Genomic DNA, 23,564 nt, shown 5'->3' with positions numbered 1-23,564 from the left:
TTCTTCAGCCTTGTGTCTGTACAGGTGGGTACACTCAGGGTTCCAGAAAGGATGGGATATTCCTGGCAGTCGTCTACTGCCCTGGCATCGAGGGCTGGCTGGCTGGCTGGCTGTCATCCAAAGTGGAGGCTCTCGTGAAAGGGACAGAACCGAGTCCCAAGGAGATGCCTCCTTCACTGACTTTCATGCAAACACAGTGGACCACAGCCTCCGGAAAGAGGGTGGGTGGCACACGTGGCCCCAGTCTGTTCTGTCCATTCGGCAAATGGCCTGGGTTAGGGGAAACCCAGCATGGCGACCATCCGACAGGCCGACCCACCGACCCACGGACGTGCTCGGTTTCTCCCAGCTCCCTGGATGACCTCCCCCACCCACCCCCACCCCACCCGCATTCCTTCACCCACCGTGGTGTCTGGTGTCAGGGCACTTGGAAGATGACTCCCATTGTTCAATAGACAGGGGCAGGAAGATTCCTATAGGACCGCAAAAACAGTCAACTGGCCATACACACATACATACATACGTACAAACGTTTTGTCCCCAGAGGCCTCAGACCTCCTCTCTCTGGACCCGCTGAACCCCAGTAACTGGCCCCCATTCAACTGCCACATAGTAGGGGTCATCCAGACGTTCTTGGGATGGTAGGTATGACTTCCAAAGGGGTTGAAGCCTTCCTTCCCCCGCTGCAAGCCTGATGCCATCAGCATGGCCAGGACACTGCTACAAACAAACAAACAAACAAACAAACAAACAAACAAACAAACACACACACACCACCACCACCACCACCACCACCAACAACAACAACAACAACGACGACAACAAAAGACAAACACATGCGTATGTGACTTGGGGACATACTTTCCGCAGCCTCCAGGGACGAAGGCACTCGCTTCGCTGGGTAAATCCTACGAGGCTTCACTAAAGCGCTTGCCAACTTACTTCTCAGAAGGATCGATCTCTGCCCCCATCACCCGCCATCATCAGGCAAGGTCGTCAGAATCCATGGGAGATATAGACTAGAAGAAGAAGTAGAGGAAGGAGGAGGAGGAGGTGGAGGAGGAGAATCAGTGACATGAGGTGTGTACGACTTCTTGTCTCCAAGAGGATTGAGTTTTAAATTTTTTTCTTTTCAGATACAAGGGAAAATAAACTTTTGTTTTTTCCCCTTCCTTCCCTTTTAGAGGCGGACACCCACATGGTAAATATCATACCTCTGTCAGCAGAATGGAACCCTTTCTCTTTTTCTCCCTCCCTGACCCTTCTGGGATTCAGAAATCCTCCGTGAGGATTTTTCTATTCTTGGCAGCAGAGTTATTAGCATCATTGACTTGGAGGCAAAAACTTAGGTTTCCATTAAACTGGGATAGACATGCATGGATAAGAGATACTAGTGCTACTCGTTTTCCTTAGGGTTCCCCTGTGTCTGTGGTGTGTGTGTGTGTGTGTGTGTGTGTGTGTGTGTGTGTGTGTGTGTGTGTGTGTGTGTGTGTCTGTGTGTCTGTGTCTGTGTGTCTGTGTGTCTGTGTCTGTGTCTGTGTCTGTCTGTCTGCCTGCCTGCCTGCCTGCCTGCCTGCCTGCCTGCCTGCCTGTTTATTGTAGGAACTCTCTGTCAATGGAAGTATAGTTGACTTACAATGTTGTGTTCATTTATGACGTACGGCATAGTGATTCACTTATTCACACACACACACACACACACACACACACACACACACACACACACACACACACGTATACTTTTTCAGGATAGGTTATTACAAGCTATTGAACATAGTTCCCTGTGCTAGACAGTAGGACCTACTTGTGTACCTAGTTTGTATAGGGTGGTTTATATCTGCTAATCCCAAACTCCTGATTTATCCCTCTGCCCTCCCCCATTCCTCCACCCTACCCTGTCCCCTGTGTTAACCATCGGTTTCTTTTCCATGTCTGCGAGTCCAGTCTGTTTCTGGTTTGTAAATAGGTTCCTTGGAGTCTTTTTAAAATGGAGTTATTTATGTATGGATGGGTGTCTTGACTTACTTTCAGATCCCACCTAGAAGTGATGGCATAGGATATCTGTCTTCCTCTGGGTGACTGACATCACTAAAGCTACGGAACTCTTCACGTATGTGCGTGTGTCGTCCACGTTCAGGGGCCGTGCTGATCTTCTCTGGATGGTTCCCGTGTTAGTCGATGTGCTGTGGCAGCAAGCGCTTGCCTTAGGGTTTTTGTCTCAACCTGAAAGCCGGCCCGGAGACTGAAGGTCTTCTAGTTGCCTCCACTATCTGCCTAGGACCATCTCCACGAACGTTTCCCATTTTCTCTCACCCTTTTGTCTTGGCATCATTGAGTACTAAAATGCTCCGTCTCCTGAAGCCCTGCAGACTGAAGCTGGACAACGGGAGGTAAACGTCAGAGAAATGGCCACAACAGCTCCTGTGGAAACCATCCTAGGGCCTGTTTTTGGAGGAGCCGCTCAGAGAGTTGAGCCGAACACCCCAGGACATCATCAGAGGCATTTCAAACTGCTCGAGCCATTTCGATGACCCCGATGTGTGGAAATCTCCTACTAGACTGACCCCCTACTCCCGGCCCTGAATCTGGTTTCTCATCTGCTCCAATGATTAACTTTTGTGCTGTACTTTGGTTTTCCACACAAGTGCCTCTTAGGCGATACCTGACTGCTTGCTCCCTAGGCCTAGCTTCAGAAGCCCATCGACACCACCGCCTCCTGAGACGAGATACTACAACTGTTTCCTTGAACAGACCTGTTCTCAGAACTAAGAAACTGGGTCCATGAAACGCAGGCCCTCTAGGAAACTATTCCCTCCCTCCTGCCCCCACACCACACGCACGCATGCACGCTCAGACGCACGCACGCACGCACGCACGCACGCATGGACGCACATGCACAGTCAACAGCCCAGCTTTTAATGTGTAAAACTTCCAGGGAAGTTACAGAATAGGGAAATGTTGGGGTCCAGAGTAGGCTGCCCCAAAATGTGCCCGATGGACTATGCTGAATGAAAGGGACTTCACAACTGGCCAAGGGGGAGGGTATAGGTCAGTGGTAGAGTGTGTGCTTAGCAAGCAAGCACAAGGTCCTGGGTTTAATCCCCAGTACCTCCGGTCAAAAATAAATACATAAAATCGAATTCCTCTCCCCGCCCCCCCCCCCCAAAGTATACACTGCTGTATGTCAACTCTGTCTCAATAAAACTGGAAGAAAAAAAGGAAAAAAAAATGATTTAACAAAAGAAGGAAAGAAACAAACAAAGAACTGCCCGAGGCAAGAGGAACACTCTGGCCCTCCTTTCTGCCTCCCTGGAAGCAGGGGAAAAAGAATTTTGTTTTTTTAAAGTCTCCCATCCCAGAGGAATCTATCAAGTCAGAGGTCTGCTTCCATGCCCTTCCATGATTCTCAAACGGTGTAGTGGGGTTTACCCAGATTAGGAAAAGGAGGGGACTCCTTTGGCCTGAGACCAGGCGAGATTCTCCCCCTCCCTCCCGCCTCCCTCCGTGCAGTTGGGACGGGGTGGCCTAAGGGTGGGGAAATTGAAACCAAAGAACAAAAGCCGTTCAACAGAGAGGAGCCGGAGGCCAAGTCAAAGGCTCTGACCTGAGCACAGAGCTTTCTGCATTTGAATGAAGCGATTGAACGAGGCCCTGCCGAATGGATCCTCCTGACGTCCCCGCCCCCGCTTCCAGGAGACAGTCAGTCGATTTGGGACCGATCGGTGGAGAAGGCCTGTGAGGCGGCGGCGGCGGCGGTGGCGGCGGCGGCGGCGGAAGCAGCGGCGGGGGCGGGGGGGGGGGGTGGTGCGCGGGCGGGGGCGGGACCAACGGTCGCTCCAACTCTGCCTGCCTGCCTGCCTGCCTGCCTGCCTGCCTGCCTGCCTGCCTGCCTGCCTGCGGGGCTGAGGCCTGAGGGCCACGCTGGTTCCTGCCACTCAGGGAAACTTCTGCGGGTGTTGCCGAAAGATCGCCCTCCCCGACCCCGTCCCTGACGAGCCAAATAACCCAGAGACAGGGTCTTAGAGTTTAGAAGAAAAGAGGCAGCTTGATTGCTTTGCTGGGCAAAGGGGACTCACAGCAGGCTAGTGCCCTCCAAACTGTGAACCCGTCTTGGGGTTGGGGTTTCATGCTTCTGTGGACGAACAGGTTGGAGCATGAAAGGGAATCACAACAGGCGGGAGCACAAAAGGTGCTCATGATCAACAAGGGTCTCTGATGAAACTTGCTCCTAAATCTGGATGAGTGTCTGATAACATGGGACCTCCTGGTGGTCTAGTAGGTCATCAGCCCGTGACCTTCTTTATCTGGTCAGACTCACCCGGCGGCACCAGCGCCACGGAGGAACTCGGGGTGGGGGGTGGGGGGTGGGAGGGGGCTGGTCGTTCTCCTGAGCTTATCCTCCCGTGACTCCCTTCCTGGGGAAAGACTCAGACGCCAAACATGATTGTCAAGTTGAACGATCAGAGGAAGGTCAAATCAAACAGTTAGAATCGACAACTTTAGCTGTTTTTAACAGTGGGCCTGGAGCTGGGAGCGGTGTCTGGTCAGTCGAGTTTGCTGATCGTTCTAAAAGCAAGCAGTAAGCATAAAGCCAAAAATTGGCTTAGCCTAAGTGCGGCCACTTCATGATTCCTCCTTCACTGGGGGCTGAGGCGTGGGGGAGGGCGGGGGTGGGGGACAGGACTGAGGTGGCGGCGAACTTCTCCGTGAATGCTCGGAGCCGAACTGCTCTCTGGGCCTAGGTCTGAAAAAGGCCTGAGTCTCAGCTATGACAGATTCTCTCTCTTTCTGGGCACATGGACTGACTCGCCCCGCATCCTCCCATCCTGTCAGACCCTTTGGACACACACCTCCACCTGAAGAGTTCTTTGGCCTCGTCCAGAAAAAACAAACACACGCACGAACAAAACCAAACGAGCACACAGAAACCCTGCTGATCTCCTTGGACCCCATTCACTTCGGAGAGTCCCTCTCGTAGAAATCCCCTCTGATCGATGATTTCACCACAGCCGCCTCCCTTTCTCCGGCACAGTGACCCCCCACCCCCACCCCTGCGTGGGCCCTGTCCCTCTACCTATCAAAAACCAAACCCCAGGAGAAAAGAAAATCAGAATGCTGTTTTGAGCCACTGGATCTGTGAAAGGAACCAAACAGAAAGCTGAAATAACCAAACCAGCCGAACACCAAAAGCGAACAGACAGATACCCCAGAAAGAAGGGCACGCTGACCCTTGCCCCTTTCCTTCCTGGAATCAGGACATAACATAGATCTACACCCCACCCCCCACCCCACCCTCCCCAGATGTCTTCTTTATGCCGGAACGAGAGTGACGTTCTTATTGTCAACGGTGCTGTTATGGAAATGACAGGCCGGCCAAGAAACAAGCACCACTCGGAGGGTTGGAGTACTCAGATTTATTACGCCGGCGGGCTCAGAGGGGCTTCTGCTCCTAAGCCTTGAGCACCTCCAAGACGTGCACATGAGGTTTTATAGGGTTAAGTACCAGCTTGGGGTATTCGGCCAATAGGCACGCAATAGCTTTAGCAACATCATTATCACGAAAGTAGAGGCAGTGAGGCAGCAAACCAACATTTCAAGGCCAGATATGTCTCTTTGAAAATCCAGCTGGCTAGCAAAATATGAACAGGGAATCAGCAAACCGGCACTTATTAATTTAGATTTACGAGTTAGCCCAGCAGAACTCAGATCAGTAATCCGACACTTGTTACACTTAGATTTGCGACTTAGCTTGTTAGCCCAGCTGGGCTTTTCCTTCACAGTGTAAAGCGGAGAAGGAGAGAATTCTGTACAAACAGACCTCGATGAAAAGAATCCTCACCCTCTTTTAGGCCCCCACCTCAACACACGTGCGCGCACACACACACACACACACACATGCATGCACGCACAGCGCGCGTATAGTTACTCCTGTTCTCTCTCTTTCTCTCTCCCTCTTCCTTTCTTACTGATTTTTTAAAAATGTTTACTGATAACACAGAAAACAATTGCTTAAATGTTGTCCAGGAATGATATTCATTTTTGAAAACATGATATATATTGTAAAGGATTTGGGCTCCCTTAGAAAAATCCCAGTCCAGGCACGATTGTATAGCACCTCCTTTCACTTTCAAGTGTCTCATTTCAGACAATAAAGTAGCCAGTCATCTTCCTTGTGCATGACCTTTGTAACTGGCACAAGTCAAACGGCACAAAATTCAGACCCAATCTCCTGATCCATATGATTCTCATATTCTTTTTTTTTTTTTTTTTTAGCGAGTCCAGAAGCTATGGGTCTGTGCCAACCACCCGTGGCTGTTCACTATCCAGCATTTCTTCCATTATCTTTATGTTGTCCTGTTTCTTGGAAGTATTAGTGCAGCTACTTTTCCCGATGGTCTGTCTCTGTCTCTCACTCTTTTCTCCTTCTTTTTTTTTGGGGGGGGAGGAGGGGGATGGGTTTGATTAGGTTATTTATTTATTTTAATGGTGGTTCTGGGGATTGAACCCAGGGCATCATGCATGCTAAGCAGGCACTCTAACAATGATCTATATCCTTCTCTACACCGCCCCCCCGACCCTCCAGCACCGCCCCCCCCCGTCCCCGGCCAGGGCCTGTCTTTGCTCAACCCAATAGAAAAGCATTTATGTTTTGCCAGTTTCCTGGGTCCTTCTTTGTTTCATAAAACTGAGAAGAAATACACGTGGAAGTTCTCTCCTATGAATTGAACAGACTGAAGATCCTTTAAATAACCAAATGAGGTGGAAGTGCAGAGAGTACCATACGGGAACACACCGAGGCACATCGTCATCAAATTGACCAAAACTAAGGATAAGGAGAAAATATTAAAATGAACGAGAGAAAAGCAGCAAATAACATACAAGGGAACTCCCGTAAGGTTATCAGCTGATTTTTCAGCAGAAACTCTACAGGCCAGAAGTGGGTGGCACAACATACTTAAAGTGATGAAAGGGGAAAACTGACAGGTAAGAATACTCTATTCAGCAAGGCTCTCGTTCAGATTTGAGGGAGAAATCAAAAGCTTCACAGATAAACAAAAGCTACAAGATTTCAGCACCATCAAGCCGGCTTTACAAGGAATGATAAAGGATGGTCTCAAGTCATCAAATCCTAAGAAAAGAGAACAAAAAGATGACAGAGAAAGGGAGGGGGGGAGAGAGGGAGAGAAAGAGGGGGAGAGAGGGGGGGAGAGAGAGAGAGAGAGAGAGAGAGAGAGAGAAAGAGAGAGAGAGAGAGGGAGGGAGGGAGGGAGGGAGGGAGAGGAGACCTTCGAAAGATTGCTTTGCCTGTTTAGGGTCTTCCGTTGTTCCTTAAAAATTTTGAAATTGTTTGTTCTAGTTCTGTGAGGAATGTCGTGAGTATTTTGACAGGGGTTGCATGGAACCTGCGGATTGCTTTGGATAGTGTGGCCATGTTGATAGTATTGATTCTTCCAATGCAAGAGCACAAGGCATCTTTCCATTTCTTTGTGTCATTTCAGATTCTGGAGTATAGATAACCTCCTCGATTAAGTTTATTTCTAGGCATTTTACTGTTTTTGACTCAATGGAAGTGTTTATCCCAGTTATAAAATTCTGGTTTTTAAAGTGGAGGGGGAAAAATAAAAAGGAAAGGAAGGGCCACAAATGGCAAAATATCCTTCTTTCTCATGGGTGAATTGTATTCCATTACGTGTGTGTATGTGTGTGTGTGTGTGTGTGTGTGTGTGTGTGTGTGTGTGTGTCCCCTCTTCTTTATCTATTCAAATGTTGATGTGCACTTAGGATGCTTCCGTATCTTGGCAATCATAAATGATGTTGCTGTTAATAGCAGGGTGTGTGTATCTTTTTGAATTCATTCTTCTTTTGTGGTTGGCTTTATTCCTTTGATAAGTATGTAAGTTTAAAAAGCTAAAGCTCTAAACCTTCCTGGAAACAATGCACAGTACATATATGTAAATTAAAAATATATGTGCAGTAAAAACATTTTAAAAAAATAAATAAATAAAAAAGAACGAAAGACAAGGAAATTAGCTATCAAGCCGTGAAAGACATGGAAGAAACTTAAAAGACATCTTACTAAATCAAAGAAACCGGTCTGAAAATTGTTACCAACTGTACAATTCCAACCAAATGACATCCTGGAAAAGGCAAAGCTCTAGAAACAATCAAAAGATCATGGTATCCAGGGGTTTGGGGAGAGGGAGGGAAGGAGGAATGAACAGATGCAGCGTGAGGGATTTTTAAGGCGATGAAATTATTCTGTAGGATACCATAGTGGTGGCTGCATGTCATTGTACATTTGTCAAAACCCATAGAACGTACAACCTCAAGAGTGAACCGTCCTGTAAACTATGGACTTTGATGGATAATAACGTGTCCATGTCGGATCATCAGTTTTACCAAATAGGCCACACTGATGAGAGATGTTGAGGGGAGTGGAGGATATATGCGTGGGTGGGGAGGGCTATGTGAGAACTCTCTGTATTTTCTGCTCAATTCTGCTGTGAGCCTGAAACTGCTCTAGGAAATAAAGTCTATTAATCAAAAACAAAAACAAAAACAAAAACAGAAACAAAAACAAAAACAGAAACAAAAACAAAACACCCAAATGAGGTGAACCAGGATTCAGTCATCCAAAATGGAGCTGGACGGCCAGTGGGAGGAACTTTGTTGCAGACATAGTCCTGTTTCAGGGAGGGGGACGTTGTCCCCTCCCTCTACACATCTTGAGTTCTCTGGGCTGGACTGATCCAAAAATGGACCCCAGACGGATCGTTGAGCAGGAGCGACAGGGAACCTACTGTCTTTCATTCAAGCACTCATGTGTCCCCGAAGCAGGCAGCTTTTCTCCGTTTTAGGACAAGAAATCAGCCCTTTGTGCGAAATGGGCCGGGCTGAGAGCCTTTGGTTTTGGGTGACCCGTCCGTGAAGAATCGAGACGGAGTTTGGGTTTTGGGGAGGGGGGGAAGCCCCTGAAAGAAGTCACGAGGTTGGTTGGTTTCTCTAGGCTTCCGGGGCCTGAAGGCTCTCAGTGGGTGATCAGGGTGTTTTCCTAAGTCCAGATGCAGGGAGGGCACCCTCCACGGAAGTGATCGATTTCCCGCTTTCAGGGAGACAGAAAGAAGAGTCTGAGGGTCCCTCTTGCGTCTGCTGGCCCCTCGGCTTCTTCGGTCACTCTCATTTCTAACCCATCCGTGTGCCACGGAGGCACATACATGTTTGGGGTGGCCTCCCCTGGGTCCCGACACCGGCATCAATGGGGGGAGGGGGGGCATGAGTGGTCAGAACTGTATCAAGCTCAAGGGCACCACCAACCGGTTTCAAAAACAAATCTGCCAGCAGCTGCTAGCCGCAGCCTGGTCGTTTCAAAGTTCCCGCCTTGCTCTTGTGGTGTGTTTTCTTTCGTTTCCCCTTCTCCACTTGCCCCGTGGGGTAGTCTGATGACACACACTTCCAGTGCTTCTTTCTTGCATCTGTGTCTCCTGGGCTGCAGTCCTAAGAGCCCCCCCCATCGCCCCCGCCCCCCCAATCAACTCGTTTCTTTACCCTCCACCAGGTCTCCTGGCTTGGAAATCTCGGCTCACAGCATGTGTCTCGTGTCCTCTCTGAATTCACGGGCCCAGCCATCCACCCTAAGGAGACGGAGGGAGGGAAGGAAGGTTTTGACCTGGCGACCTTCCTTGCCGGCATCCTCCGGATTTGGGACCCTTCAGTGCGCCACCTGCCACCCGCCATACCACTCTCACCCTGAGGCCTAGCCCTCGGGGCTCCGTCCACGCGGAAACCTGAACGCGGACGGGCCTGGACGGTGGGCGGGGTGGGGGTGGGGGTGTGGAGGGGCTTGCTTCATCACTGCCGGAACCGTGGAGGCGACCGGGACAGACGCGTCCTTCAAGAGGTGAAGGGACACGTCGCCCGGGCTAGGTCCGTGCCACAGCATGTGATTTGGCTCTAAAAAGGAAACCAGGGACCCGTGGAGCCGAGAGACCTGTGGGAGACAGGCGGGGCCGTTTCTGCGTGCCCCTGACTCCCTGAAAGAAGCCAATCTGAAAAGGTGGCATCCTGTAGGGTACCGGCTCTGGATGACATTCATTCTCAAAAGGGCAAAAGCCCCAGAGAGGGTGAAAAGATGAGTGGGGTCGGGGGTGGTGGTGGTGAAGGTTGTCTGTGTGGGTGTGTGTGTGTGTGGGTGTGTGGGTGTGTGTGTGTGGGTGTGTGGGTGTGTGTGTTGTGGCGGGGGGTTGTTGATGAATAGGTGGAGCACAGGGGACTTTTAAGCAGCGAAACTCTCCGGTAGGTAGGTCCACGATGGGGTGAAAACCAACGTGTTGGATATGGCAATACCTAAGATGGGGTGAACTGAAAGAACCCTTCTGGGTGTCCCGCCCCTCAGCCGAAGTTTAAAGTCCTTCCTAAAGCCAGAAGGTAAAGACACACGAGAGCAATCTGAGGGGCCATCGCTGAGGAGTAACAGCGAGGCCAGTGAATCCAGTGAAAGACTGACTGACGTGGGGGCCTGGGTCCCTCGGCTCGACCCCCTTCCCCGGGAAACCGAAGCCTTCGACGCAGGGATGCGCTTTGACACGCTTCTGTCTCATCGGAGAAGGCTTCTTCTGCCTGGCATTGCGTGACGGGGCCGAGAAACCCGTCCTCTCCTCCTCTGCGTGAGGTAGCGGTCGCTCCCGCCTTTGCGCAGCGGTGAAGAAAGCTACCAGAAACACGGTTCTGCGTTTCTCTCGATACCGTGGGCGAGCGTCACGGCTTTTCCTTGCGTTCCACCATGCAGTCAGATAGCATTCTCAAAACTAAGCGTGCCATGCAAATTTTCCTTTTCCTTTTTTAAAGTGACTGTCAAGAACTTAGGCAGCATCGAGTGAAAACGTTGGGCACCTTCATCTCTTGGTTTGTATGGAGCCAGCTAGGTCATCAGACCCACGTCACCATGATTTCTGAATTCTAAGATCCTTTCCAATCCATGATATTGTACATTCCTGGGTCATGGGATGTCACTATGGCTGATCAGGTCAAAGGGAATGTGTCCCTCCAGAGCACTTATTAACACGTCAGTTTATTTAAACGACAACAAAGGAAATTCCCTTCGGGCGATATTCATTCCACACGCTAAAGGAAAGCGATAGGTTGTGTGCCTGAGCCCACACAGTGTGACGCAGGAACGGGGTGGGGGTTGAGGGAGGAGGAACTCTGGCTAGTGTCCGGGACCTAACGGGAGATAGAGTGGAGGATTTTTGCCCTTCTTCAGGGACAGGGTGAATCGGCCCGAGGTTGCCTTGTGCGCTCAGAAAGAGGGCCTTTACCGGATGCCCCGAGCAAGCAGACTTTTCTTTTCTTCTTCTTCTTCTTTTCTTTTTTCAGTTTTATTGACATAGGTTTGACATACAGCCCTCTATCAGTTTCAGGTGTACAGCACAATGATTTGACTTCCATAGACTGTGAAGTGATTATTAGGTAACTTTAGTGACCAGGAAACAACGATATGTTAAAAGGGGGTTTAATCAACAGAACTGCTATTTCTGATGATCATCTATTCCTAAGAGAAAGGACAGATGAACACTCCAAAATGCAGCAAGTGCATAGTCACAGAATGATGAACAATCTTTACCCGTGCCGACGTTTTGACGCCAGGATACGTGGAAAGCTGAAGTTTTAGAGCATAGAAATATTTGGCTCTCCATTTGACCTGGAAATCTCCTTGTTGGAAAGAAGCTAATTTCTCCTCCTCATCCTCGTCCTCCTCGTCCTCGTCCTCGTCCTCGTCCTCCTCCTGCCTTTTTAACTAAAAAAATAAAAAAATAAAATAAAATAAAAATTTTTTAACAAGAAGTTTTTATCTTTTTGGAGGGGGGACGGGTCATTAGGTGTCTTTATCTACGTTTCAATTAATTATTTAGATTTATTATACGTTTTCAGTGGTGGCACTGGGGACTGAGCCCAAGGCCTTGTGCATGCTGAGCACGCACTCTACCGCAGAGCTCTACGCTTTCCCAGAAAGGAGCAAATTTCTAAACATAGAACTGGATGAGTAGGTCAGCTTTTTGATCTCATAGAAGCAGCGGCCCAGTTCTCTGGGGGGAACCCTCCTTATCTTGTCCATCTCGACAACGTCAGAAACGTCTGTCTGCATAGCCCACAGTGGCCTGAGACTGAGGCCAGGGGGCTGAATCAGGTAGAACCTGAAACCGAATGGAAGAAACAAACAAACAAAAAAGGGTGGGGAGGGGCACGCGGAGGCCTTTTTAAACGTACACACTGCTGCGTGGTCTCCCTCGTCGAAACTCTAATTCGCAGCCTTCTTAAGGAGAAATATACACCTGAAACGTCTTTTTTCCACACAGAGTTTAAAAGCTTTCACCCTCCGAGCCGAAAAACCTTACCCGTCCCATCGGTTCTTTCTGAGTGAGTGGGTTCTCTAGTGTCCTACGCGTCTGCTGGGAAACAAGCTGCTGGAGAACCAGCAACTAGAAACCAAGCTGCACCAGCATTTCCATGAGCGTAAAATCTTACATTCACACTTACTTGCTTAAAAATGCACACGCCTGCTTTGTTTTCATGTTTTACACAGTCGATGACCCATAACATGTATGATGCTCAAGAAATTGTGTGAGGGGCAATCCTGAGATTGACCGTGAGGGCGCAACAGATGGCAGATATTTCCTTAGGGTAAAACAATGGACGGTCATGGGAAGCCAGATCATCCATTAACAGAACTTGGTTCTGGCAGGAAAGCATGTGGTTTAACCCCGGGGAAATATTTGCTATCTCGAGATGTCCCAGAGGCAATCACAGGATACACTTAGAAATTTTGCATCCCCCGAGGAGGGTGATTGTTCCTGGAAGGGATAGGCCTGAAATGAATCAGTTAGCCAGCAAGCAGAACTTCGTGCTTCTGGCATGAAATATCTAAAGCCCCACCTCTTTGATCGCATTCCTTTTTTTTTTTTTCCCTGAGCCGTATACTCCCAATAAACAGGATGTCGACCAGGCTTTTGGCACTCTAGATCCACGAGACCTTGAGTCCCCTGGTCCCATTTTCGCTCTTTACTTGGTCTCTTTGTTTCTTCATTCTTGCGTCGCCCGTCCTCAGACACGGTCCCGAGCTGCGCTGGACGCAGCACCCGTCCTACCCGACTCGTGAGTGACCTATAGTTTTTAAATGAAAGCTACAAAATCTCTGGTCATGTCGATCTGCTGGTCTCGTCTGTATGAGACAGGGCAGTACCTGAGTTTCAGAGACACACACAGACACACACACAGACACACACACACACACACACACACACACACACAGACACACACAGACACACACACACACACACACACACACACACACACACACACACACACACACACAGACACACACTCTAAAGGGAACAAAGAACAAAGAAAGATAGAGAAAGAAAAAGAAAAAGGCTCAGGGGAATAAAGGATTCGCTTGCTCTCTGTGACATGACCCAGTAGACCTAGTTGTCACGAGACAGGAAGCTCAACTCTCCGTGTTTACATTATCTGTTCCTGAGCTTTCTTGCAGAAAATTCTCATGCGTTTCTTTCCCCTCACGGAAGTCTTCTCTATTCCCCACAGAGCCTGGGGCGATGGCTCTTCACCCTGGAGCCGCCTGCGGCCGATCCAAGATATCGGATGATTTATGGAAGTGATCAGTGATCCTGAGACAAAGCCCTTCCTTTAGGTAGAAAAGCATGGCCCCTGCTGCTCAGGGAGCTGGCACTCCCCCTCCCTCTCCCCTCATGCCACCTTCTCCTTTGTGCACAAGCTATCGCTTTCGCAAAAGAGCTTGGCTTGCCTGAGAGTCTTGTGGAAGCCATCCTCATTTCTATGGTACTGCCGTCCAAGGATCTGGAAAGGGCCCGGTCCCATGTATGCATGTATGCATGTAGGCACTTGTGTATGTCCCCGGCTTGTAGGCCTGGCATGTTTCTTCCTCCACATACACTTGCCAGAGTTCATTCATGAAAGAGCTCTATGGAACTGGTTTTCAAGGGAACATGCAGGCAGGGAATGCGAACAGGAAGGAACCCAAATGTTTTCCTTCAGGTTGACATGATCTAGGACAGATCCTTTCATCCAGAAAAGCAAATGTCAAGGGATCGGTCTCGTGAAAAGAGCCATGTCTTGATTGTGACGAGCAGCATTCGAGGTGAAACTTTTCGCCTCCCTAGGTTTACCCCGAATCCATTAAGTTCCTGTGGGTTATCTCTGTCATAAAACGTGTCAGCCAGGAAAAAAAAAAAAAAAAAAAAAGAGTCTGGGAGCGATGGTTGGCTCGGTCTCAAGTCTCAGGAAGTGTTCACACCCCAAGCAGTCCGAGGGGGTAGTGTGTGTGGGGGGGGGGGGGGGGGAGGCGGTCCATCTCTGAAAAATTGGTGCCTCCTCCACGTAGTTTTTGGTCCCTTGCAACTGAAGCATCTGGCGACGTCCCTGGAATGTTTAGATCGTTTCCAAAGAAGATGAGATACGGAAGCGTTCGTTCCTGGCTCCATGAGTCGAAGGGGACGTGCTTTAATATCTTTCTGACAGAAAAGACTCGAGATCTGTCAGTGTGTTGGCCGACATGACTGGTATACCTTCGGAGGATGGATGGACCTACAGACAGACAGACAGACCGGAATACATACATACTTACTTACATACGTACATATGTAAACATACAATACAATACAATACAATACAATACAGTACAATACAATACAATACAATACAATACAATACAATACAATACAATGCAATACAATACAATACAATAAAACAAAACAAAATGAAACAGAATAAAATAAAATAAAATAAAATAAATTAAATTAAATTAAATTAAATTAAATTAAAATAAAAGGATGCTGTGAGGAGAAAGTGTCTGTTTCTGGCTAGGACCAAATCGTGTCCCTACGTGGACCGGTTGGGAAAGACTGGTGTCCCAGATGGTTCACCGTGACTTCCTCGTGAACATTTGCTGTGACCGATTCGGGCTTCGGAACAGTCACGGTCTCGTTCTGAGGAACGTCTCCTGGAAAGCATGTGGAGACCGTCTTCGTCTGCCGTCCTTAGGAAACGTTCCAGCAGAGCGGGTGTCCGAGAGCCTCTAGGGGCGATGGCTATGCTTCGTGGACGTCTGTCCCTCTTCAGGCCGAATTTCGTGGAAGTATGCTGATCTGGCCAGCCGACAAGTCTGAATGGGGGTGATTTTTTGGTAGAAATGCGCGTCCTTGGAGAGACCAGGGGAAGGGGAGCATGTCTCAGTGGAAACTCTCGTACAGCGTGATAGAGATGAGAATGCGGTTCTGTGTCATCATCTTTGCGTGCTTCCCGCCACCCTCCCCCTCCCCGCCCCGCCCCGCCTTCCACTGATACGCTGGGCCACGTCACGCGTGCTTCGAGTTTTCTCCGATGGTTGGCCAACGCTCTTCCGACTCCCGTTGCCCATGGTTCTCCCGCTTTGGACTTGGCATCCTCGAGAACCAAAGCCGCCCTTTCCCTGAAGCCCCGCCGAGCCGGGCTGAGCAGCTGGACATCCGCTGGAGAGAGGTCACTGCCGTGTCCCCTCTCGAGACCCTCCTCCTGCCCGTTGCTGTGGAGGCCACTCAGAAAGTGGACCTGAACCCGCATGCGTTTTTCAGGCCACCCGAGCCTCTTCGAGCCCGACGCCTAGACATCTTCCTGACTGGTGGCGCTCCGGACTCACACCCTGGGTTTCTCGTTGGCTTCAGCCACGGACCTTTGTCTTCCTGGAACGAAAGACCAGACCGGTTTCATCAGGTGGAACCACCTGCCTGGTGGCGGGACTGTCGTGGAACCCTATGGACCACCCCGAAGTGTATATGCAGCCCAAGGGTGATCTCTCCAGTTGAACAACCATCGAGGCCCAAAAGGACCCCTGCCCCGGGAAGAAAGAAACTTTGACCTTGACCCTTAGCTGCCCGAACGAGAATTTGGATCAGGGTTGGGTAGGGTGATGGAGATCTCCCTTGGCACAGTTCCCGTGTGCGGGACTTTCAATGACTCTGTCTTCCTGAAAGGACACCCGCCCCCTGACCACGCTGTCTCGTCATCAGTTTGTTTCCACGAGGGACGAACCGTCATTGTGTGCACGACAAAGTTGGCCGCTGCCTGTTTGGTCCGCCATCGCTCCGTAAGGGACCGACGAAGTGTGCGTCGTGACCAGTGACCGATTTCGGAGCCCGTGGGTGGTGGGCGGGTGTGTATCTGTTTTCCAGGTCACGCGCGACGCGGTGTGTCGTGGTGTGGCCCGCCCGGCCACCCCACCTCCCTTCCCCCATGGAAAATCAAGGGAGAGTATTGCCCGAGACAGACGAAGGTGCAGCCACGAAACCTAAAAGGATGACCCTGGATGTCAACTTGGAGGTGGCTAGGAGACAGCTGAGCATGCATAGGATCACACTGCACTGCCACCGTGTGGGATGCCGCACATGTGTCGCCGTCGTGGTTTTCATCTCCTCCACCTATTGCCCTCACCTACATCCACTCTTTATCTCACTGAACTCTTTTTTTTTTTTTTTTTTTTTTTCCGGTAAGACAGTGAGAATTCTCTCTCTCTCTCTCTCTCTCTCTCTCTCTCTCTCTCTCTCTCTCTCTCTCTCTGTCTCTCTCTCTCCTACTCTCTCTCATAATTGACCTGACAATGGGATGTCCGTTTTCACGTGTCCAACATAGCGATTCGGGATTCTTCCATGTTCCACGATGATCACCGTGATGAGTCTGGTTACGGATCCGTCACCGGACAGCGTCATGACAATAGTATGGATTGACTCTACTCGCCCTGCTGTCCATGACCTCCCGTAATTTGTGTATTTATTAATTGGAGTTAACTGGAAGCTTGTACTTTTTCCTCTCCCTCACCCATTGCACTCATTGTTCCTTCTTGGTATCCATGAGCCTGTTTCAGCTTCCTTGCATGTGTTCCTGCGTATTGTCTTGGGGATTCTGCCTCGAAGTGACAACATCCCTCTCGAACTTAAGTCACTTAGTTAACATCATCCCCTCTAGGTATAGGTCTCTCCAGACCACGTGGCACTGTCCATTCGTCCATCCGCGGGCCCGTAGTGGAACTGCCGGGTCTTCCAGGAGTTTTCTGTGGAATGTTTTGAGGGACTTCTGTCCTGTTTTCCCTAATGGCTTTCCTCCACCTCCGTTTCGCCCTCTCCCCCTCGCCCCCACCACCAACCCCTGTTCCGTGTTGCCTTCTGTCTTCTGTCGGAGAGCGGATTCTGTCAGGTATGAGTCGAGAGCTCTGTGTCCGCCTGCCAGCCCGCCCACCCGGCCCCATCTCGAACGGAGGTCTCTATCACGTGTTCCGTCAGGAGCAGGCACTTTCTGCTTGTTTTTGGAACTTGCTGTCGAGATTCCAGGTTCTGGGCCTGTCCGGATATCTCTTAGAAACGGAAATGTGTGCGTTTTCCCCTTTTTTAAATTGTGTTTGTTTGTTTACTTATTTATTTATTTACTTACTTACATTTATTTATTTATTTAGGCCTTTTTTTTTTTTTGGTTCTTGCTGTTGTTGTTGCTTTCGGTGCTTGTTTGTTTATTCGGGGAGGGGAGGTAATTCGTTTCTTTTGCTGGTTTGTTGCCTGACTTAGTGATTGCCTGACTTACCGACTTCCTTATTGACTTGAACGGAAGTCCTGAAGATCGAACCCTGGACCTCGCGCGTGCTGGGCAGGCACTCTGCCGCTGAGTTCTACGCTCCATCCTCCCCCTCGCCCCCTCCCCCATTTGGGGGAGGAAAAAAATAAATTTTTCTTTTCTTTTAAACTGAAAACGTCCGTTTGGATCTCCTGCGTGTGTTTCATCCCTGGTTTTCTGGCTTCTAGGAGGTGGAGTTGACCGAGTTCTTGGACTGTTGAGGAGAGGAACCCCTGATGGGCTGCGGTTGTGCTTTTTCTACGGTGTTTTTGTTTTTGTTTTTAAACCCCAGAGTAGTTCTACAACTTGATTTCCCTTTGGTGGTGGGTTTTGTCGTTTGTTTTCATGTTTCCTTTCTTTCTTTCTTTCTTTCTTTCTTTCTTTCTTTCTTTCTTTCTTTCTTTCTTTCTTTCTTTCTTTCTTCCTTCCTTCCTTCCTTCCTTCCTTCCTTTCTTCCTTTCTTCCTTTCTTTCTTCATTTCTTTCTTCCTTCCTTCCTTCCTTCCTTCCTTCCTTCCTTCCTTCCTTCCTTCCTTCCTTTCTTCCTTTCTTCCTTTCTTTCTTCATTTCTTTCTTCCTTCCTTTCTTCCTTCCTTCCTTCCTTTCTTCCTTTCTTCCTTCCTTCCTTCCTTCCTTCCTTCCTTCCTTCCTTCCTTCCTTTCTTCCTTTCTTTCTTCATTTCTTTCTTCCTTCCTTCCTTCCTTACTTCCTTTCTTCCTTCCTTCCTTCCTTTTTCCTTTCTTTCCTTTCTTTTCTTTCTTTCTTTCCTTTCTTTCCTTTCTTTCTTTCCTTTCTTTTCTTTCTTTTTCTTTCTTTCTTTCTTTCTTTCTTTCTTTCTTTCTTTCTTTCTTTCTTTCTTACTTTCTTACTTTCTTACTTTCTTTCTTTCTTTCTTTCTGTCTTCCTTCCTTCCTTCCTTCCTTCCTTCCTTCCTTTCTTCCTTCCTTCCTTCCTTCCTTCCTTTCTTCCTTTCTTCCTTTCTTTCTTCATTTCTTTCTTCCTTTCTTTCTTCCTTCCTTCCTTCCTTCCTTCCTTCCTTCCTTCCTTCCTTCCTTTTTCTTCCTTCCTTCCTTCCTTCCTTCCTTCCTTCCTTCCTTCCTTTTTCCTTTCTTTCCTTTCTTTCCTTTCTTTCCTTTCTTTCTTTCCTTTCTTTCTTTCCTTTCTTTTCTTTCTTTTTTTTTTTTTTTTCGGATGGGGCTACAGTTTCCTTGTCCACGTTGACTGTGTCAAACACACACACCGACACACACACGCACACCCAGACACGCGGATGCGCATGCACAGTGTTGCTCTGTGTAGATGCACTGAACCTCGATTTACCGAGCGGGTGGCTATCGACTCGCCCCCCCCGAACCCCCGCCCGCATTTTTTTGTTTTCCCTCCTCCTTCCTGCGGTTGTGGTCAGCCGTGCTGACGTCCGTGTTCTCACGACCGACCGCGAGTGCGTTTTCCCCACGCGCCCGTTTGTTGTCTTTGGGCTTTGTCGCGATCTGTGCCGAGATCGATTTCTCTTTCCGCTTCGATGGGGTTCGCGGTCTTCATCCTTTCTTTTCTAGCTTCTGGGCTTTGCCTGTCTGCTTTCGAAAGACCTCCCGCATTCGAGAGGACGGACTCCAAAGCCGATTCCTGCGTTGTTCTCTGAGCGCTCGCCTGGTTTCGGTTTGCCAGCCCCCGCCTTCCCTCCCTCTTCCCCTCCTCCCCTTCCCAACCTCCCACCCGGGAACCCGGGATCTCGTCCTGGTCGCTCTGGGCCACCCGCGGCGTCGGCCCCGGCCCCGCCGGCGTGTCCGTGTGATCTCCCCCGCCCGGGGAATCGCGTGGGGAGCGCGTCCCCTTCGCGGCAGCCGCCCGGCCGGCCGTGTCTTGCCAAACCCCGGCTCCCTCCGTCCTCCCCGCCCTGATCTGGTGCCGGGGTCGCGTCGCGCCGCGTCGCGTCGTGTCGCCTCGTGTCGTGCCGTGCCGTGCCGTGCCGTGCCGTGACGAGGGTGAGCGGGCTCCGAGGCGGACGCCACGGGGCCGCCCGGCGCCTCAGTCCGGGACGAGCTCGGGCGTTTGGGCGGCCGGCGGCGGTCGGGATCGGTTCCGGGGACGTTGGCGACGGTTGTCGGGCGCCATCTGGCTGCCGCTCTGAGATCGTCCCTCTTCTCCCGAGCGTCGGCGACCTCGGCAAGGGATGGGGCTCGGCGGCGGGGCCCGAGGCAGACTTCGGGGAGGCTGGCGACACCGGCGGTGACAGTCCCCGTGGCGCTGAGCCGCGGGCGCGTCCTGCTCTCGGCGCAGATTGGACTCGCAGGATGATGAGGGGGTGACTGTCGCCGCGCTCCCGGGATCTCGTGTGCCGGGGGAAGCCGTGTGGCCTGGCCTGGTCGACCAGCATCCGCCTGTGCCCCTCCAGCCGCGGAGACCGACCCGAGCCGATCGGACACGGCCTGCGCCTTGCCGCCGCGGGGGAAAGGGAGAGAGTGTCCCGCGCCCGGGCCGCCGGCGGCTAGGTGGTCAGGCCCTCGTCTGCGTCCCTTGGACGACTGCTCCTGAGGCGAGGAGCGGCCCGGGCCCAGTGCGGTGAGGCCGGGGACGGGCGCGCTGGGGTTCCCGGTCGTCGGAGGCGCCTCCTTGGATGAAATGTTTTCTGAGTCCCGATGGATCCGGAGACGTGGCTGGGCCGGCCCCTGTTGGCGCGGGAGGCCTGGGAGGGGGTGCCCCCCGGCCCGTAAGCCTGCCCGCGTGGGTTCCGGTGGCGTTGGAGGGACCGAGACTTCATCCGGACTCGGGGACCGGCACGGGGGCGTCCCGCGAGGGATGTGGGGGAGGCAGGCTTTCCCCGGCCCGGGGCCCGGTGCTCGGGAGCGGTCCCTCGTGGGGGGCCCTCTCGTCGGAGGCGCCTCTGTGGCATCTCCCCGAGTCCCCGGCCACGCGGGCGAGAAAAGGGCAGGGCGTCCCCGGTCTGATCCCGTCTCCCTCTCGTCCCTTCCCATTCCCATTCCCATTCCCATTCCCATTCCCATTCCCATTCCCATTCCCACTCCTCCTCCTAAGCCTCCTCCTAATCCCCCTCCCCTCTCCCCTCCCCCTACCAACCCCCCCCACCCCGGTCGATCAGATGGCCCCCGAGAGCTTCGGGGCTGCCATTTATGGGGGTAGGGCTGGGGGCAGGTGGCCGGACCGAGGTCCCGGGGCCCCCCCCTGCAAATCGTGGACCCGCCCCGTTTCTGGGCGCTGTCATTTTTCCCGTCGTGTTGGGCATTTTCTGCCAGCAGATAGGTGCTGACACGGTCTTCCTCGGTGTCTGTCACCGAGTGTTGGGTCTCCGGACGCGTGCGAGGCTCTGGGCTTCTCTCTGCGTGAGCCCTGGCCTGGTAGCCGACTCCGCTTCTGACACTTGAGCCGCCCGCCCGGGCCTGCGCGCCGGCTCTCGTGTGTGCGTCCGGCTGACGTGGCCCGTGGTGCCACCTCCGGTCTCTGGTGGCCCGAGGGCGGTGGGGTGAGGTGGCGGCGTGGGTCTTTTACCCCGTGCGCTCCCCGCCGCAGGCACCCGGTGGTGGCCGGCACGACCCCACCCCCGTAGGCTCCGTGCCGCGTGTCAGGCATTCCCCGCCTGGGGTCGTTGGCCGCTCTCCTCGGAGAGGACCGAGGAGTGGGTGGCGCCTGGCGAGGCTGAAGCAGGCCCCTCTGGTGGTTGTCCTCGCCGGGCCCTCCCCTCTGGGGCCTCCCTGCCCCACATGGCTCGCTCGCTCGCTCGTTCACTCACTCACCTGACCGATGTGGTGAAGTCATGCTCCCCCGGGTCGGGCCTAAGCCGCGCCAGACGAGGGACGGGGACGTTCATGGCGAACGTGGCTTCTCCTCTCGTTCTGCCTGCGGGCCCCTCGCCTCTCCTCTGCCGCCCGTGGGTGGCGGGGGGGAGGCAGGGGTGCGGACTCCGGCCCGACCTCGGTCTCCCGTGCCTTGTGGTGTCGGCGGGGCCGGGGTCTTGCGACGCGGCAGACACTCTCGCCTTCTCGCCTGCTCGGCGTCCTGTCTCGCGAGCGGCCCTCCCCCGCGGCGGGGGAGGGCTGCCCCGCCGCCACGCCACGTACCCCCTCGTCGGGGTGTGAGCGTGTCTCGCCTTGGTCCTCTGCGGTGCCCCTGGAGCGCTCCAGGTTGTCCCTCAGGTGCCCGAGGCCGAGCGGTGGCATCGCTTCCCGTCCCCAGCGAGTCCTCTCGGGTAACCCCTGCGGTGGTCGTGTCTCCCGAGCGCCTCTCTTGAGGCGTGGGGGAGGGGTCGAGACGGTAAGCGAGGCGTGGCCGCTCCCCACCCTCGGTGGGGCCGGGGCCGCCTCCTGAACGTCAGTCCTCACCCTGTACCGGGGGGGGGACTGACGTGGCCGGGCGCACGCCGGGTGGGTCCCCCTCAGCGGGGTTCGCGCCCGGGCGTGGGAGCGATCGTGGTGGGGCCGGGTGATGTGCCGGTGGGGGCGGGCGTCTGTCCCGTCCCCACGCGGTCTTGGGTGCGTCTCCTCGCGAGGTGGCACGCACGGGCTCTCCCCGGTCCCGACCGCGAACGCTCGCTTCTTGGCCCGCTGCTTACCCCTACCGCAGACCCCTCCTGCCCAGCCGAGCGCTGGCGTACACGTCGGCGGGCTTCCGTAGGCCTGAACGGGGCACGCTGGGTGGGGGGCGATGCGCCCTCGGTGAGAAAGCCTTCTCTAGCGATCTGAGAGGGGAGCCTTGGGGGCACCGGAACCCCCAGCCGCCGCTCCTCCATCCAGAGCGTGCAGTCGCTCTCCACGGGGAGCGGCTGCCGCGGCGTGTGGGCAGGGCCCCGTCGCTTTGGCGTGTGGGCTGCGCTGGCCCCGCGGTGGGGCCGAGTGCTGTTCTTGGCCTGCTGTGGCCCGCGCCTCCCCCCTCCGAGTCGGGGGAGGGTTCCGCCGGGCCGGGCCCGGCGTCTGGCGCGGGGCCGTGCGAGCGCGCGCGCGCGTGTGCGCGGGCTTGGCCTCCCCGGCGCGTGCCGTGGGGGGAGGGGGAAGGCGGTCCACCCCGACTTGGGCCCCCCCCACCAGTCTCCGCGCCGCGAGGAGCCACCCCACCTGTTCCGGTCCCGAGACGCAGCCACCGGTGGCGGTGCGTGGGCCACGGGTCGGGCCGCCTCGCTCGGCAGCGTTTCCCCGGGCCGCGAGGCCTGGGGGCGAGCCAGACGAAGCTGGGTGGTGGTGGTGGTGGACGGACAGACGAGACGCAGACGGACGAGTGAGCGAGTGGAAGGGGCTACCCTCTGGAATGGGGGGTTAGCCTGCTGCGCGCGAGTCCCGGCGGCGGACGGGGCCGGGGTGTGGGAGGAGCCGCCGAGGGTTGGCTGAGGCCGGCCGGCGTCCTGGGCGTCGCGGGGCCGCCCCCACGTGTGGGGGTGGTGGGATCCTGCGGTGGTTTCCCCGGCGGCCCGGTCGTGTCTCGAGATTTCCCCTTCCCTGGGTTGGTGCCCGCCCACACCCACGACCCCTGCCGGCCGTCGCTCTTGCGCGCGAGCGGCCCCTCCTCGTCGCCGCCGCCGGCCCTCCCCTGCCCTGCCAGGACCGATGGCCGCCCGCGCCGAGCCTTTCCCCCGCCGAACCCCCCCGTCCTGGGACCAGAACGTGGCCTCACCGCGTTGTGGGTGCTGTCCCTCCCCTGGAGGCGGCCCCGGGTGAAGCGTCGTCGGACCCGACGGGGGGGAGGTGGGGTGCTCCGGCACGGCGCGAACGTTTGTTTGGGTGCGCGTCGGGGCGGGGCAGGGCAGCGCCGGCCCGTGCGGCGGGAGAGCCTTGCGGTGGGTGGGCCGTCCTGAGGCCCTGCGGTGTCGGGCGAGGGTGGCCGTTGGGCCCCCGTGAGGGTGCCGAGGAGAGGGCCGGTCGGCGCGCCTTGGGTGCCGCGGGGCCGCCC

The 23,564-nt window shown here is 53.7% G+C and overlaps 1 long non-coding RNA gene and 1 other non-coding gene across 3 annotated transcripts; both read right to left on the bottom strand.

Moving 5' to 3' along the window:
* Positions 1 to 33: 33 nt before the first annotated feature.
* Positions 34 to 3,766, bottom strand: LOC141576759 (uncharacterized). 2 transcript variants are annotated; one of them, XR_012505181.1, is made up of 3 exons: positions 2,026 to 3,766; positions 862 to 1,019; positions 34 to 473 (listed from the first exon to the last, which is right to left on the bottom strand). It is a non-coding gene; the product is annotated as an uncharacterized LOC141576759 (long non-coding RNA). The 2 variants fall into 2 exon arrangements; XR_012505182.1 differs by lacking the exon at positions 34 to 473 and adding an exon at positions 516 to 720.
* Positions 2,091 to 2,199, bottom strand: LOC141576761 (U6 spliceosomal RNA). Its single transcript, XR_012505184.1, has one exon. It is a non-coding gene; the product is annotated as a U6 spliceosomal RNA (small nuclear RNA).
* Positions 3,767 to 23,564: the final 19,798 nt, after the last annotated feature.

This window comes from Camelus bactrianus, unplaced genomic scaffold, assembly GCF_048773025.1.
Source record: "Camelus bactrianus isolate YW-2024 breed Bactrian camel unplaced genomic scaffold, ASM4877302v1 HiC_scaffold_2, whole genome shotgun sequence".
Lineage (NCBI taxonomy): Eukaryota > Metazoa > Chordata > Mammalia > Artiodactyla > Camelidae > Camelus > Camelus bactrianus.
The sequence above is the reverse complement of the archived record's forward strand: the minus strand, read 5'-3'. Positions and strand labels throughout refer to the sequence as shown.